The 6,554-nt window shown below is 37.0% G+C and overlaps 1 pseudogene; it reads left to right on the forward strand.

Moving 5' to 3' along the window:
* The first annotated feature begins 3,407 nt into the window (after positions 1–3,407).
* The window catches only part of LOC108760107 (uncharacterized), a 9,729-nt pseudogene continuing 6,582 nt past the window's right edge, over positions 3,408–6,554 (forward strand).

Consider the following 6,554-nt stretch of genomic DNA (forward strand, 5'->3'; position numbering starts at 1 on the left):
CGTTACGTATGACATTTTTGGTCCTTTCGGGTGGGAACAAAGGAACACAGCCTCGTAGCGCGATGCGTATGCGGCACTCATAGCGGTTACCGTGTTTCTCAGATAAGAATTCGACACCAACTGAATCTTTTGTGACAAAGCATTCACGACAAAGGTTCCATCTACCGACTCACACAAAAACTAAGACGATATTTGAAGCCAATTGCCATTTATGCCGTACACGCTCTTACTTTACAGACTGTACATATCCTTACAAGCAAAAGATGCTCATTCTAGACGAATTGCACGACGAAAAGAATACTTCCACCACGATAACTGTATCGCAACCATTGACAATATTATCATCGCTCGCCGAACGATACGTTGGAAACAAGCAAAGAGGAAAGGAGGAAATGTTGAACGCTGCGAACTTCGCTTTTCTACGATCCCTAGGATTCGTCGTAAGAAATGAGACGTGATATCTTAAATATCGGGGGTGAGCCCATCTTCGACGATCGTTAAGATCGAGACACACACTTACAACCCATGCGCTAACACCACCACAGAACATATACAAAGAGAAGCGCAAGCTCTGTGTTGAATGATGGAAACGGAGAATAATCGTTGCGCCTCAAGTGGTCTGACAGAGAACTAATATCCTATATATGTGTAGGTTTGAAGCATGGACGCAATAAACCTACACATTCCCAGGTAGAGAGAGAGAGAGAGAGAGAGAGAACATTTGCAGTAATTTTAACGTCAAAAGGACATTAAAGACATCATTTTGATATCAGAATGACGACAAATAACGATAGTTCTTCTCTGAGGGCGACTTAATTAACGATTAATTCAATCAGCAATGTATTCAACAGCAAGACTGTATATCGTTCTTAACCTCATCTTTTCGTGATATACTTCTATCTCTGCGTTCTTATACTTAACTGTGATAAAAGTAATAAAAATCTCCTATCTGTAATAGTAATTCTGCTGATTGAGTTAATCGTCGATTAAGTTAATCGGCGTTGGTAACAGTCGCCCTGAGTGTTCGTCGTACGTTGATAGCGGTTGATGGCGTTATGGAAGCATAATAGAACAATGGCCGGTTGCTTTGGCACGTTGTGGTTTAAGGTTCGTAACCGGTCGACCATTATCGCCACACTTCGGATTCAGTTCCGAGCCGCGCAAGCGCAAACGCAAATTTTATCCCCACACTTGTATGGCACGTCCGCCATGTCTGTTTCCCCTTTCCCGATCCCGCTTTCACCCTTGTGAACACCACATACGGATACAGCGATGAAATACGAATACCTATACAACATCAAGATCTGTACACATTACCGTGCGAGAGTTTTTTCTACATCGAGGGAAAATTCTTAACGAAAAGGCAGGATGGAACCACCGAAAAGCCCCCGCAATTATCAAACAATCGCGTTGCGTTCATGTTCGATGAAATTCGATGTGAGTTAAACGGTGTGGAAATCGATAGATCTAGAAACGTTGGAATTACCAGTACGATCAAAAATTTTTTATTATTAACCACTGGCAAGAGTAAAACGCTAGAAATTGTAGGATGGGACAACAAATTTAATTTACTTCCCATAGCGACACCTGAAGATTTCAACTTTTGCGTACCATTCAACATACTCCTAGGATTTTGGGAGGATTACAAACGCATAGTAATAAACGCGCGACACGAACTTATCTTGATACGTGCGCGTAACGATAACAATTGTGTTTTAGCACACGAATCGGCAGAACCTAAGATCACGCTATTGAAAATATAATGGAAAATGCCACATGTAGTGTTAAACGATGTTAATTATAAATTATCACTTTTGCGAACGTTGGAAAACGAGCGATATCTCAGCATGGGTTTACGATCGTGGGATATATACGAATTTCCTCTGCTTCAAAGCACAACAAAGCATTCATGGGCTGTTAAAACTACATCGCAGTTATAGTTAGAGAAACCGCGATATATAATTTTTACGCTTCAAACCGGAAGAAGAAACGTAGTATCGCAAATTGTTTCACAATTCGACGCATGTAACCTCACTAATCTGAAACTTTTTTTAAATTCTGATTTTTATCCTTACGATAATATGAATTTAAATTTCAAACTCAATAAATACGCTATACTTTACGATATGTATATAAAATTTCAAAAGACATACTACGGTTATAGTAATTACGATACTCTATTATCTGTCGCGGAATTTATTTTAAACGGTCCATTCGTAGTGATCGATTGTTATCGTCAAAATGAATTGATAAAAAGCGCTACCATAGATATTCGTATAGAATTTGAATGTATGGAAAATATTCCTGCGAACACCACAGCTTATTGTCTTATTATTCACGACAGAGTGGTAGAATACAATCTATTGACTAATGTTATTTGCAAAATTATGTAACGATATACATATATCCGAAACTTGCTATTTTTAACCAAAAAAATTTCCTATATAAATACATATTATAATTTCACGCTACTGCGTTATTGCGACACATTCTACTTGTATGTATGACTCATACTATCAAATATATGTAATACCATACACTTTATTTATATCTCATGATTTCATCTTCCTTTTCCTTTAAATAGATACAATAATGTCGTCTGAGAATACATACATATGTAAGATAGCAAAAGTAATTTATTCGTCTTGGAGTGCACATCATTTTTATATACCATAATGTCTATCGCGTTTATCATTATCTTTGTTACCATTGTTAAAACTATAGCGGCAACGACTACAACGATGAATTCTTCTTCTCCTCAAGATATAAATACAGAAATAATTCTATATCTGCAAAAGTATGGTTATTTGAATAACATTGGGAACAATATGCAATTATTATCAATCGGGAGTGAAAAAATTAAACAGGCTATTTCATGGTTTCAATAATATTATCAAATACAAGGTGATGGTACATTGAACGATCATACGTTACATCAAATGCGTAAACCGCGATGTGGTTTCCCAGATGTTTCACATCATGAGCACAATACAGGTATACATAAATGGATGAAAACAAATTTTACGTGGAACTTTCATTTGGCAAATGCAAATGTCTTAAAAATTACAGCATTCGCATTCTCGTTATGGGCAGCAAATTCATCCTTAACATTCGAGCGTAAAATATTAAACCCTGACATTTTAATATCTTACCGTAGTGGTACTCACACATATGTTGATCGCAAACGTAACGTAGAAATTTGTCCCTCTTCATTCGACAGTCCTGGTGGAGTACTCTCTCACGCGTTTTATCCTTCACACGATCCTAATTACAACACCGAAATACATGTTGACAATGCAGAAGCCTGACACATATATCTAGACGGCAAAATAGCTTTCAACTCGGAACGTCTACTTCATACGTTAACACATGAAATCGGACATTCGTTAGGATTAACGCACAGTTCGCGCGAAGATTCCGTAATGTTTGCGTTTGCTAAAAATACCAATACAACCGTCAAATTCAACTTAGAGAATATTTTAGCGATTCAGCATCTATATGGAAGTAACAAACCAGGAATAACAACAACGACTACTACTACAAAACCACCAACAACGACTGCTGAAATTTCGACAAATAAGCCTGACAAAATACATCTCTGTGAATTACAATATGTGGATATTATGTTAATATTAAATCATCGAATATTCGTTACGTATCAACGCTACGCATGGTCGATAAATATAAATGATAACAAATATGACGAACCATTTGAGCTAAATACTTACATGAATTTCCTTCCAAAAAATTTCTCTTTGTCAGCCGCGTATCAAAGACCTTTGGGTGAAATAATGCTATTTATAAATAATATGGTTTACATGGTCAATTATCCCAGTTTCAAATTAAAAGAAGACTGGCCGAAACATTTAAGAAATTTTGGATTTCCCCCGAACATTGTAATTAATACCCTGATAAATACTCACAAAGGACAAACCTACGTGATCTTCGACGATAACGATGTGGCGCAAATAGACGAATGTACTCTGATTGTTAATGTATATCAACCGTTACAATCAATATTTCCAGGAATACCACCATCTCCAACCATGGCTTTCTGACATATGGATGGTAATATTTATTTTGCTAAGAAACAACAATTTTACCAATACAACGAATTCAGGAGAATCGTGACAAAAGCGGACAAATTTAGTATAAAAAAAATCCTTAACACTGAATGTTCGAGAGATGGATTATTGCAATAGTTGCAAGATATCTTGAATCAATTCATTCAATATAGTTAATACATATATAAACATATATATTACAAAAATTATTGTTATATATGTTACATATATGACATATATAAACACATATACATATATTACATAAATAAACGAGAGAATGAAAGGGAAGGGGAAAAATGATATCACGCATAATTATATAATTGTGTAATCATTTTTTACAAAACGATTGGTACGAAAAGAACAATCGTTCCAGTAACATCGTTTAAAAGAATGTACGCACTTTCCAATTGTGAAGACGATATTCCGAAACATATAAACAAAATGTTCAGCAATACGAATATTGAAAATTACCACATGGAACAGAATAGCCAGGACAATCTAACAATAAGAGCGAAAAAAGCTAAATTCAACGATGGAGAAAATCCAAATAAAGAACAATCAGATACGTAAGTATTTTTTTTTCTTTTTTATATCTATTTTATATCTCATATTTTCTTTAAAATTACATATATCATAGAATTGGAAAGAGTAAGGGCACTAGGAGTCGGGCGCAGAAGACGTCGCTCAAATAATTCACTTATAAAGAATGAAACTTCTTTATTCACTAAAGGCGCTTCCATGTTTCGACTCATTTTTGAGCCTTCCTCAGAGCAAACACACACTAACATATATAAAGTAAAAGTTATCCTATCATGGTGAGCTCCCCTACATCGAGAATTTAAATGCCAGAATTAAATAGAAAGAAAGAAAAGAAAATGAAAAAGAAGAGAAATATTAAAAATGTCAAATTAAAGAATATTTTGACATTTTTAATATTTCTCTTCTTTTTCATTTTCTTTTCTTTCTTTCTATTTAATTCTGGCATTTAAATTCTCGATGTAGGGGAGCTCACCATGATAGGATAACTTTTACTTTATATATGTTAGTGTGTGTTTGCTCTGAGGAAGGCTCAAAAATGAGTCGAAACATGGAAGCGCCTTTAGTGAATAAAAAAGTTTCATTCTTTATAAGAGTATTATTTGAGGGACATCTTCTGCGCTCGATTCCCTTACTGTTTCCAATTCTTTGATTTGTAAGGAGTCTTGATTAGTTTGATTTATTAACGGATTTACATGTATCAAATTACGCGTTATCCGATCGTTCGAATTGTTGAAAGAAAATTTCCTTTAACACTAACTGGCTATAAATATTTAAACATTGGTATCGAGGCCAAGTTACTGTTACGTCCAGCGGACTCACGCTGCCTCTTTTCTTTTTCTCACGGAGACCTAAGGGTTATCAACCCCTAAGACTTCTAAGAAAAGTAATAAAAATCTTTTCCCATGAGAAAGTTCAAGTAAAAGATTCCAGTGTCTCCATTAACGCCAAATATAGGGTGCTTTCCAGCAAGGGACACAGTCAGACACAGTGTAACACAGTGAATCATACATCCTTGTTGTTTGCTTACGTTAAACAAGGATGAACTGTGTTACACTGTGTTTGATTGTGTCCTTGCTGGAAAGCACCCAAAATCAATTTAGAATCGGTGAACGCAGGGAGCTAAAGCACCACCGATGACACTTCCCTTGGACAACGCCATTAAAAACGACAATTAATGTCAGTATTGGCCCCTAAACAATTTTCTAACAGCTAAGTCGCGATTCTCACGATGTCCGCGACCAAAATACAAAAGTGACACGCGACGTCCAGGGAAAGTGTTTGACGGGCGCGTACCGACAGTGCAAGTGCGCTCGTCTTAATCGGTGAACGTGCATTCTTTTTGTTTCCCATAAATTTAGAAGAATCATAAAACCAAAGAAGACACTTGTTGATACCAACCGATTCCTGTGCTCCCCCACAATCTCGACCAATCTAAAACCCAGAAAAGCATTCCACCACCCAAGTTAAAACCCCACGGGTGCCACCCGATTGACCAGTTTACGATAGGACACGTCCAAGATTGGACACGCACGATTGGACCCGTTCAATTGGACACGCGTACGATTGGACACTGCACGATTGGACACGTGCACGATTGGACACGGCATGATTCGACACGTGTACGATTGGACACGTGCACGATTGGACACGGCACGATTGGACTCTAAGGCGAAGAGCACAGACTCATGCATAACGCATAATGCATAGTGCATAAGAGAATCAGCCAATTAAAGTTCTCCTTTTCCGTGGAATGGGAGGAAAGGAAAGATTTTGATTGATTGATTCGCTTATGCACACTATGTATTATGCGTTATGCAAAAATCTGTTGCTGGATTCACATTGTATCCGATTTTCGGGGGTGATCCCGATTGATCACGGCTCGATTGGACACCACCAATCACAGCGACCGATGCTTAGGAGCTTTGTAGTCTCAAGCGCTGTGAGTGGTTC

Source organism: Trachymyrmex cornetzi, unplaced genomic scaffold (genome assembly GCF_001594075.2).
Source record: "Trachymyrmex cornetzi isolate Tcor2-1 unplaced genomic scaffold, Tcor1.1 scaffold2191, whole genome shotgun sequence".
In the NCBI taxonomy this organism is placed as follows: Eukaryota; Metazoa; Arthropoda; class Insecta; order Hymenoptera; family Formicidae; genus Trachymyrmex; species Trachymyrmex cornetzi.